Source organism: Leptonychotes weddellii, chromosome X, assembly GCF_054177405.1.
Source record: "Leptonychotes weddellii isolate Sample4059 chromosome X, ASM5417740v2, whole genome shotgun sequence".
NCBI classification, from domain to species: Eukaryota; Metazoa; Chordata; class Mammalia; order Carnivora; family Phocidae; genus Leptonychotes; species Leptonychotes weddellii.
The window spans coordinates 24,440,455-24,452,706 of NC_138385.1; positions in this window are offsets into that span (position 1 = coordinate 24,440,455).

The window sequence follows — 12,252 nt, forward strand, 5'->3', positions numbered from 1 at the left end:
GTTTTTCTCCAGTTAATCTGTCTTTTTCTTGAGGGGCGAGGGGTGGCAGCCAAGAACATATTTTTCTTCCACCACAGTTCCCTATTATTGCTAGCCTCAATGTACTTCATTATTTCTTGATCTTATCTATATCTGTCCCCATGCCTCAGTAAATACCCCTTAATTAAACTTCTCAAATTTGTCTTCAAAGGATATCATCCGTTTCCTGCCAGGTATCAGAATGATTCAACCTCATTCCCTCTACATTTTATGCTTGATTTAATCCAACCTAAATGTGAATTAGCTTGTTGGGTCTATTGTACAGGAGACTGATCCAAGCCTCACATAAGAGATTAAAACATATACCTTGAGGGTTTTCTCCAACCCTGAAATGCAGTAATGCTATGGCTTAAAATTTGTTCTTAAACATTCAGCAGAGAACCCATTAAGTCCCTAAGTCCGGTGTACACTGAAACTAAAATGAGTAAGCAGCAATCAATATAATACAATACAGCTGAACTTTGTTATTACATGATTTTGGACATACATAGGTCAAATTACACCCTTAAAATGTCAAAACATTATACATTAAAAGTCCCTTAAGAGAATTGGCCTTAACAATAAATACTACTATAAAAGCGCTTCACTAAAACAGAAATAAATCAACATCCAAAAAACCAAATGGGTAAAATTTTACTGTGAAACTACTTCGGGGCAGTCAGTATTTGTAGTTACAGGTTCTGAAACACTAGAATCTAATGATCTGTTACCAAAAGTGAAGTGTGGAGATGGTATTGATTTACCTTTAGTTACTTAGAAACAATATCGATCCTTAAGAGATACATTTCAACATTTTGCATTCAGGGCATGAAGTAGTTCCATCCAATTGATTAATAGACACTGAATATCATTTTTGTTTTTAATGAGATCTTTTTCTCCTGGCCAACAGAGTAGTACTCCAGTGAAAGATTAAAAGTGGATTTTATAGCTGAAAAGTTAACATAAATGAGTTCCCATTCCCTCTTGTAAGAAGGGTGGGGGGCGGGAAACATGGCAGATTCATTTTTAGAAAATGGTGAAAAGATGCTAAGACAGCTTAATGCCCATGGGGAAATAGCTCCCTCTCTCTTCCCTAGATAATCATACCAGTTTCCATGCACACTTCAATATTCATAGATGGAGAGATCCGAACTGTGCTTCCCAAAAATCGCCTCCAGGGTACAACAGAAAACATTGAAAGTATTATGAGAATTTCAAGGTTTCTACCTTAGACTAGTCTCAAATGGGGTTTAGTGTCCACATTTTTCCAGTTTTAGTAATTATGGGGGTTTTTTTAAAGATTTTATTTATTTATTTGACAGAGACAGACACAGCGAGAGAGGGAACACAAGCAGGGGGAGTGGGAGAAAGAGAAGCAGGCTTCCCGCAGACAGGAAGCCTGATGCGGGGCTTGATCCCAGGACCCTGGGATCATGACCTGAGCTGAAGGAAGACAATAAAGGACTGAGTCACCCAGGTGCCCCTTATGGTTACTTTCTTTTTTCTTTTTTTTTTTTTTTTAGATTTTATTTATTCATTTGAGACACAGAGATACAGAGACAGAGAGAGAGCATGAGCAGGGAGAGAGGCAGAGGGAGAGGGAGAAGCAGGCTCCTCGCTGAGCCAGGAGCCCGATGTGGGGCTCGATCCCAGGACCCTGGGATCATGACCTGAGCCGAAGGCAGACGCTTAACCGACTGAGCCACCCAGGCGCCCCCCTTATGGTAATTTTCTGACATTGCTAACTAACAAAGAGATTCTGGGTCACTTATCCATTAACTGAAACACAGGGAATGGACATACGCTCCCAAACCTTGAGAGAAATCACAGAGCCAGATAAAAGGGACAAAGGGGCACCAAAAATGAAACAGCACTGCCAAGTAATGGAAATACCTGGCTCTGAATCCCGGCACGTCACTGGCTCATGGTGGTCATGACCTTGCACGTGTTTGCTTAAACGCTCAGCATGTCATCTATAAAAATAGTGATAAAAATTCCATTTCACATCAATGCTCTAAAAATCAGTGAGATACAGTTTATGAAAGAGATTAGGAAAATAATCATCACATAGGACTTGTCTCAGTAAATGACAGTTTCATTTCATAAAAAAGATTCGTTTTTACGTCATATAATCTAGTGAGAGCAATAAACCACGTGTCCTGGAAAGAAATGGAGAACGTTCTGAGGCAATATGGACGAAGGTATCACATGGAATGATCTCGGGCCTCCCAACTCAGTATTTTGATGAGAAATAATCCACTCCATAGATCAGTCGGAGGTGTATTTAATTCCTAAACGATCATTTCTCCATATCCTACATACCTGTACTCAGAGACAGACAACTGGTCATTTCTATTGGTTTCAATAAAACACAAAAGTAAACCTGTAAATCCCTGACTCAAGTATCAAGGATGTCTAAATTATCTGCTGCTCTTGGATTCATTATGCCACTGGTATCCTCCAGTGAGAACAGCTAATAGGAAATTTGCTCTCTGTCTCTGCACTTAGCTAAGTCTGCTAATGAAGAATTTTCAGGGGCTATCCAGGGTATTTCAGTATTTGTTAGCATCCTTTCAACTTATAAAGTGGTTTACAGTTTTCCAAGTGATCTGACAGGCATCTGAGTTTCCTAATGAGTACTGCAAGGACTTACAGATTTGTTCGTTGCTAGACTATTTAAATCTACAGAGAAACATGTGCAGAAGCTGGCCCCTACCCGCCCAAGCACACACACAAACTATAACAGCTGAGTAAAGACAGACATTTACTGCCAACACACACATCTTGGGGTCATTCAGAGCAGAGAGCACATTCATTGACCTTAAATCTAAAGAGTCTAACTTAAGAATGACCATAGAGCAGGAACAAGGGAGCGATGAAAATTACACAAGGACAAAGAAGCAAATTTTGTTCCCGCAGATGCCTGAAATTATTAGAAGTGTTAACAGTTATCTGAATTCAGGAAGACAAATGCAATAAACCTACTGGACACAAGTAAACAAGCAAGTAAAGAATTAGGCTCTCTAAACACTCAAGAGAAGGTCAGGTTAGGGGAGGAAGTACACATCTTCCCTCCCTACCTAAGTGCAGGAACGTTAGGAATATGCTGAACCAATTTTCATTGTCCTTTTCCTCGTCTACTGTTTGCTGCTGATAGAAAACAATCATATTCCTGGACTTTTCTATGGCTTTCTTTTCCTTTAAGATATATTTTATTCACATAGCAACCAAATTCAGAGGATCAGAGATCAGACCACGATTCCTTTGGATACGGGGTCAGCTCTGAACACGACATGGACAAAGGTAAAGTGGACCTTCATGTTCTCTGTCAGCAACTGTCCTAGGAGCCTGCAGCTCTCCTGCACCCACTGACACCCAGATCAGCTACTAGAGCATGGAAAAGCCTTCCCTTTCCTTACTGAAACATTGCTCAGGCTCCGACTCATCACTCTCCAAAGTGATAACTGGAAAACCTAATTCATTTATGCGAATGGCACCATAGGTGAGAGAAGAGGATACATATCCTGTGGTTACAGGTATTTTTCACAGAAGTTCACTTCCGGTACGCATTATGCCTTGAGCACAACAGAAGGCCTCTAATAATAGGGAATTAAGCTGCTCGTGGGACACCTGGGTGGCTCAGTCGGTTAAGCATCTGCCTTTGGCTTAGGTCATGATCTCAGGGTCCTGGGATGGAGTCATGCGTCGGGCTCCATGCTCAGCGGGGAGCCTGCTTCTCCCTCTCCCTCTGCCTGTCGCTCTGCCTACTTGGGCTCTCTCTCTATCTCTCTGTCAAATAAATAAATAAAATCTTTAAAAAAAAAAAAAAGGTGCTTGTGGCAGGTCAAGGGGAGAAAGACTGGATCACATCTTCAACTCTGAACTCTATGACATTCGCCCCGGGTCTTATAGCCCTGATGTTTAAGCAATGGCATTAGCTTACGGACTGAGGCTTTGCCTGGTCCTCAGATACTAACTGATCCCCAGTGCTTTTTCCAGCATTGGTCCCTCAAAATTCACACTTTCACCCCTAACACGGCAAGGTAGCAATGAGACCGAAATGAAAACTGAAGATAGAAGACACAGTCCTCTTTCCGAGGAACATAGTTCAGTGGGGTGAAATAGATGCATGCTTATTTATATCCTTAATGTGACAAGTTCCTTTGGACCTAGCAATTTCAGAACGCTTGATGTAGGAAGAAACATTTACTCTATCTTAAATGGCAATGGGAAGTTTGTGAATGAGGGAACAGGACATTTCAAACAATGAATACGAAAAACCCCGGTGTGTTGAGAAAAAAATAAGAAGTTTAATGATGGGGGATGCCTGACACTTAGTAAGAACTCAAAATTTTTCTATCATTGTGGTAAAAGATACATGACATAAATTTTATCATTTTAAGCATGTTGAAGTGGAAAGTTAAGTGGCTTGAGGACATTCCCATTATGGTGCAATAACCAACATCCACAGATTTTTTTGAAAGAATGAATGAATATACTGAGTCTGTAGAGGAACTTGTAAGCCATACTATGGCCTATATTCTGTACGCAGTGGGAAAACACTGATGGGGATCAGGATAAGCAGCCCCAGAATGTGCTACTTTGGCCTGTGAATTATTTCAAAATAAAGATGATCAAGGCCAAACAGACTCAAGAAGAGCCTTTTAGCTTCCCCCTTAACAGCCTAAAAAAAAATTAGGGAGTACTATCATCAAAAAATAACTTTTTTTTTAAATAGCAGAAGGACATTTCCAAAAGGCATGGCAAACATTCATTTACCAAACATTTATACTTCGAGTCTCCTCCTATGTTGTCTTCCTCCCTCTTGAAGCCCAACCTCCTACCCTCTTCTCCTTAAAGCTCAGGACTTTGCACAAGCCTCAACGACCTGTCTATGGGTCTCCTATCTTTGAGGCCCCGGGACAGAGAAAACTAATTTTGTTTTGCTCCCAACCTGTCCTGTTACTCTGATCATTACACCAGCCAAAGAACCATAAGGGGGAGCGGGAAACTTTACCATGTCCAAAAACATTTAAAAATAATGGGCATGAAAGAAAAAAGAGATCAAAAGTTATTTGGGAGACAAAATTTATACTCATTCTCAAGACAAATTACACATTAAGAGATTTTAAAAATCACAACCATTGTTTTTTTTTTAAATTGCCACAGCAACCCAACAACACCTCCATCAGTCAGCATCCAACAGCATCAAGGCAAGACACTGTGCCAGCAAAAAGGAACGACTCACTTAAAGCTCAGATGACGGTGAATGTTTAGCAATGAAGCCTCTTTGCACTGAGGTATGTACTATTTTTTTCCCCAGACATAATGCTACTGCACACATAATAGACTACAATATAATGTAAAAATAACTTTTATGTGTTGGGAAACCAAAAGGTTCATTTCACTCACTTTATTGAGTAAATTCCCTTTATCGTGGCAGTATGGAACCGAACCTGCAAAATCTGAGTTATGTCTGTATTATGAAACACCAAGATTGAATGCTCATCTGATTTCTCCAATGGAATGCAGTGAGGGTATATTTACTAGAACTTGCCGCTTTCAAAGAGCAGTTCACAATTCTCTGGGGGTTCAATCTTAAATTACTTCACAAGAGATTTAACAGCAACGCTTCAGACAAACTTTCTGCTTGAAGTGTACTTCAATATGTGTATGCTGTAATCAGTCAAATTGACAAAGGTATTTGCAGTCAGTTTACCTATAAAAGCTTCAATAGTTCTTTGGTCGTGGAAATTCATGTTGTACTTTTGATTTGATTCGAAAAACCAGAATATTTATTAATAAAGTAATTTCCTCTTTCCAAGCACGAAACCAACAGCTTTGATTTTGGCACAGGAGAGTTAGAATCTCCTCTTAATAAGTAGATGTAAGCTCCATGGAAATTGATCAGTGTGATATGAACAAAATGAATTCAACAAGTCTGCAGTGAATATTTACTATGAGAAAATCTACAAGCCGAATTTCAGGGCACTGGTTTTCAAAGGCGAATGCAGAGTGTGACCACCTGGAAGTTTAATACATAACTAATGCCTGCGCCCCACCCCTAGAGATTCTGATAGAATCTGCTGGGTGAGGGCACAGGGATTTTTATAAACTCCCTAGGCCATTCTAACACATAGCCAAGGCTGAAAACCACTTTATAATAAAATTTTTCAAAATGATACATAGGTACCTATGGATAGCAATACAAGGTAGGTTATCAAAAAATCTGTCTGAAGATGAAAAGACACCAAAATGTAGGGTCCTGAAAAGCACCACCTAGGTTCTTAAATAGGACAAATGATGGAAAGAGTTTTAGGAAAGGTAGTCCAGCACTGCTACTCAAGATGGACTGAAAAGGAGAATGAATGGAAGTATAGAGACAAGTGGAGAAGCTATTAAAGGAGAAAAAAAGCTAAATAATGACCCCATTACATATACAATGAATTTGAATCTTCTCAGCATAGTATTGGAAACTGTAGCATGTACCCGATCTACATTTCTTTTTCTTTTTCTTTTTTTAAAGATTTTATTTATTTGATAGAGACACAGCGAGAGAGGGAACACAAGCAGGGGGAGTGGGAGAGGGAGAAGCAGGCTTCCTGCCGAGCAGGGAGCCCGATGCGGGGCTCGATCCCAGGACTCTGGGATCATGATCTGAGCCGAAGGCAGACGCTTAACGACTGAGCCACCCAGGTGCCCCCCGATCTACATTTCTAATCTTGTCTCTTACCCTACCTCCTTAGGCAAGTTATAGTCTACCCCAGTGTTCCCCAAAAGGGAGATGGTAAGTTAACAGGTGTTCTGTGTAGAAAAGGGTGACATGATCACAAAAGTTCAGGAAAGCCGATTTTTGAAAAGCTGAAGAAGGCTTTTTTTTTTTTAATAGCAAGATTTCTCAGAAACTTTAATAACTACCTCTTTTACAACCCATGCTTTAGAATCCAGATTTTCTAACTGGAACACATTTCTAGGATGCTTCTCTCCTTAGCAATACTCTTCAATTCTAATTTGTTTATAAAGAAAAGGTAAAGAATAATAGAACTATGATCCATACTGCTTCATTTTATTTAAATGGGCATAATAAACCTTCAGAGACCATGTGAAATAATGAATGAGACCTGTATGCTCTTAATATACTATGAATTTTGGGGCTGCCTGGGTGGCTCAGTCAGTTAAGTGTTTGCCTTAGGCTCAGGTCATGATTTCAGGGTCCTGGGATCGAGTCCCACATCGGGCTCCCTGCTCAGAGGGGAGTCTGCTTCTCCGTCTTCCACCGTGATCTCTCTTGCTCTTGCTTTCTCCAAAATAAATAAATAAAATCTTAAAAAAAAAAAAAAAGACACTATGAATTTTCTGTTCTAACACCTATTAATATACCATGAACTCCCACTGAAGACAATCTCCACATGACTCCCTGAAAACACATACACCTCATTATGTGTTTTTCAAAACACAAATTCAGTCAGTCACTATGTAGAAACTAAAGTAAAACAGTACACGGAAACATACGCGATACTTTAAAAACCAGACCCTATCTTGGCTTGCTTGAAGAGGAGGCAAGTGCCTACCAGTTAAAGGGATACATCCATTTCTAGCTCTAAATATTCCATGCAAAGCTAGGTCCTGGCAGCAATAGGTTCTAAACCATGATTCTCAGACCTTTTTGCCTAGGTACATTTTTCTCTAATGGAGTTGGCATTCAAAGTTTCACCCTAGGGATGATTTCGTCATTTAAATTTTGAGGTAGAAAGCGCCAAATTCAGGCACATAACTGATGTCTCCACATGTCTCCAACAGCATCAGAGAGGAGAGGTAAGGTGAGTGTTGTCAAAGGCGAGATCCGATCTGCACTCTCTGGTAGAAGCACAAGGGGACAATATACATGAGTGAGTTCAAATGGGAAGATTTGCTAGAGACTCCAGGGGCTTGCTTTTGTTAGGTTTCTTCAGAACACTCGTGTCTATTACAAGACCAGTTACCTTTTTTTGTATCATTTCTGCCTGGAATCACCCATTCCCATGTCGATTTGTCTATCGTACTACAGATAATCATCGGGTGCCTAATAAGTGCCAAGCACGAGGCACAGGAACCAAAAGATGAAGGTTTTAGGCGTGGCTGTCCCTCTACTTAACTGTTTAACTTCAGGCAAGCCCCTTTCCCATTTGAGGCCTCAGTTTCTCTAGCTCTCAAAGCAATTGTCATTCCCACCCTATTTCTGACAAGGGATTGGTATAGGGAACAAGGGAGATAATAAACATGAAAGCCTGTCGGAAATAGACTATAAACTTTCGTGTACCGAGTTCAAATTAATTGTACCCACAGACTGCAAGTGTCAAGGATCAGAGACCCACTAAAAGTAGATTTATTTAAAAAAAAAAAAAAAAAAAAGGAGGGGGTCCTGGTGGCTCAGTCTGTTGAGAGTCTAACTCTTGATTTGGCTCAGATCATGATGTCAGGACTGTGAGACCGAACCCCATGTTGGAGTCCCCACGGGGCGAGGAGCCTGCTTAAGATTCTCTCTCTCTACCTCTCCCTCTACCCCACACCCCACTCACACTCTATTTCTCTTGCTAAAAAAAAAAAAGGAGATTTATTTTATGAATGTAGAACATTCTCAGAAAATCCTATTGCAAGAAGTATTAGACGCCTGGGTGGCTCAGTTGTTAAGTATCTACCTTCAGCTCAGGTCATGATCCCAGGGTTCTGGGATCGAATCCCACGTCAGGAAGCCAGCTTCTTCCTCTCCCACTCCCCCTGCTTGTGTTCCTGCTCTCGCTGTCTGTCTCTCTGTCAAATAAATAAATAAAATCTTAAAAAAAAAAAGAAGTATTAGACCTGATATGACCCAGAAGGTCAAAAGACAGCTAGCTCCTCTCCCTCTCTCTGTCCTCTCTAGACCATGTGGTCTCTCATCTCCATTTCTCTGTATTTCTAACTTATTAGATTCCTGCATGTTCAATTTCTGCATGTTCATGACTCAAATCTCTGACTCACTCTTTGCAATCCCAAATTCAGTTACTGGAGAACCTGATGTTCATCCAAAAATTGTCAGCACAGCAAGGAGGTCAGGATTGTGGGAGAATTAGGCAGCATGTTCATTCTCAGTAATCAAGTTCACTAAGATGATAATGGTGATGGTGGAGAAAATGCTTGGCACTTTAGTGCAGAGTGTGATGAGCATAGAATTACATAAATAACCTATCACCTCATTAGAGTCTAAGTAAAAAGAGAATTACTCTTCCCAAAATCTCAAATGAGGTTGTCTACTTGTAACAAGCAGAGAGATGCCTCTGCATCTTAGGCAGGGGACAGGCATGGCCCCTTCCCTTACCTGTATATAACTAGTGCTAAGGGGAAAAGCTTAAACATCAATGCCTTTCTATTTCACTGGTTTTTGTAATTCATCGTTTAAGAGGGAGAAAAAGAGCCTCTATGACCGGTCCCCATTTGCTAATGAAAAACCAATAAAGTTACTTAAAGGGTAGAAAATTTTTTCTCTACCATTTAAGGGTCTTCTGACTGGTCTAAGACTTAAATTGACAGGAGGTAAGTTGACAGGAGAAAATAAAAATTAACTGCATATTTAAGGTGAATCCACATAAACAGGAGAGATTTTAAAGACAGGAAGAATGAGGTATATGTCATCCTAAACTAAGGAAAGGGGGTAGGGGTCTGGGACTTCAAAAGGAAGGAAAGTAATGAATAGGAAGATGAAAAAGAGTAAATCGTTGGTAAACAAATATTTGTTGGGCCACAGAGAAACAATGGGACATAGAGAGGAATTTTAACTAATAGACTTTGCTACCTGTCTACTAACCCAAATTCATATTCATATCATGATGTAGATATTTATGGTGATACCACTCTTCTTGGAGTTAGTCCTCCGTAAAAATTCTTTTGAGCAGATAGGAGGAAGGTCTTTTTGAGTCTCTTTGCCTTTGAATGTTTGCAGCTAGAAATAATCTGCATGCAAATCTTGGGGTGATTAGTTCTGAACCCCTACATTCCTATAGATGATGCTTTCAGATGTTTGTAAAAATTAACTTAATTGGGAATTTATGCTTTTAAAACTCACTGTGTAAAATGAATAAAACATTTTGACTTGATTTTTAATGTGACATTTTTAATCTTTCAGTGCTTATCTGTGAAAAGTAGGTGAGTGAATTTGCTAAAGATCCAATCAGTTTGAAAATGGGTCAGCCTGCTCCGGCTGAGCTTTGCTAATAAGCAACTATTACCACTTGCTCTCCTATATCAACCAGGACAATCACCAGTTTCACCTTTTTTGTCAAAATCAGTATTACGATATGAGTGAATCGAGGACCCTGGTAAATCTTCCCGGTAGAAAGATCTGAAGGCCCTACAAAACACATGGAATTTAGAGTGACATTTCTCAAAAACTCAAAATTGACCATCTTCTTTGATAGGTATTGGGTAGAAAGGAAAAAGCATGCCCCAATGTTATAAATCATGTGCAATGGGCAGAGGGCATGACTTCCCTGTTACTGATTACCCTTGCCCAAGCCACAGAAGGGCCACAGAGCAGCTCTGCAGTTTACATGGTAAGAAGACCCCTTATGAAGGTGAGCCTGACTTCTCTGTAATCAGAGTCTATCTATCCACTGCGTAAACATGAAATTCAAGAGATAAGTTATGAGCCCGATTCTGAGAACAGGCGAGAAATAGCCACATGGCTGTAAGGTGGCATTTGAGTCCTATTTTCATTTACTATGTATCTCTTCATTGAATCCAGATGACCCAAGTTTTAAAACATCTGTCCATGGAAACATCACAAGGAGCCCAAGGGAGAAACAGCTTAATAATCTATTATTAGTTTCTTTTTTCTATCTCACTTTCCAGGACACCCATGAAGTATGATTCTCCCCAGAGAGAAGAACAAGACTGTAAGATGCAAAAATAAAATACAACCTTCTTTGGAAAACTTGCCCATTTACCTACCAATCTCCCTTTCTTTCATGTCAGAGCTGCTTCTGAATCATAGAGGAATGAGTTGCGTTCCCTTGTTATGGGGAAAGAGAATACTTTCTCCGACGAGAAACACAGCTGGACATTCAAAAGATATTTATTGAACATAGTGTATGTCATGCACTAGAGCTAAACATGGAAATCAGAATTTTTTTCAGACAAAAACTCACAGGTTGTGTATATGCATTCAGCATGCAAGAGAAGAAGCCCAAGATTCTTGGGAAGACAAATAGAGCCTCAGATAAAGATTCCAGTCCACTGTATGAAGGTGGGGAGGGAATGGGGGGGTGAGGAAAACAATGACACATGAAATGCAATTTTAAAGGCAAAAAACATTAGCCCGACCAACGATAACCAATGCTACCTGCTAAAATGTTTACACACCGGCAGAAAATGCTACATAGGAAAATAATTCTCAACTGACTGTATGTTTCAGAATGACCTACGAACTTGAATACTATGTAGATTCTCAGGTCCCAACCTGCTAAGTTCCCAATTTAGAAAATCTTTGGTAGGTCCTAGTAAGGCACATATTTTTAATCAATCCTTCTGAATGGTTCAGATATCTTCTGTTAAGCTGTTGCTGCCAGTATCCCATTGTTAAAAACACATAATATGAACATAGTGACCCATGAGCTCCTAGTGGTTCCATTAACAAAAGGGAGACTTAGTAGGTCAGTTGACTTCTATGTAGAATTTTACTTGGCATGGAAAAAAGAAGAAGACTGGAACTTGAGGTAATACTGGGGTAAGAGAAGAACAATAGGGGGGTTCAGTCAACGCAGGGGTAGCCTGAGGCAATTGTGTACAGCATGAGGGCAGTGGGGATGACACTGGATGAAAAGAGAGAGAAATGGGAGCAAGTGGTAGAGAATGGAACTTCAACTTGACTTCCTTTGTATCAAGCATGCCCCACAAGAAAAAAAATTGTCAGGACAGTATGGCCACACAGTCAACAAACCATCCTTGCCACCATCTCTGCTGCCATCTCTCTTGGTGGCCTGCTATGTACTGCCACTAGATAAACAATATGGAAGACAACCTTGACATCATGAGAAACATTGCCATGAATGTTCCCAGCAGAATGGTGCCACAGAGAGAGCCATGGACAGGGGTCAGTGGACCTTGTTTCTAGAACAGGCTCACCACTAATTTCGCTTCACTTCTTTGAGGCTCCTTTGGAGCTCCTTAAGCTAGAATCCTTTAACTAAGTCCTAGCAGGCAGAACAACTGAGGAAGCCAAGG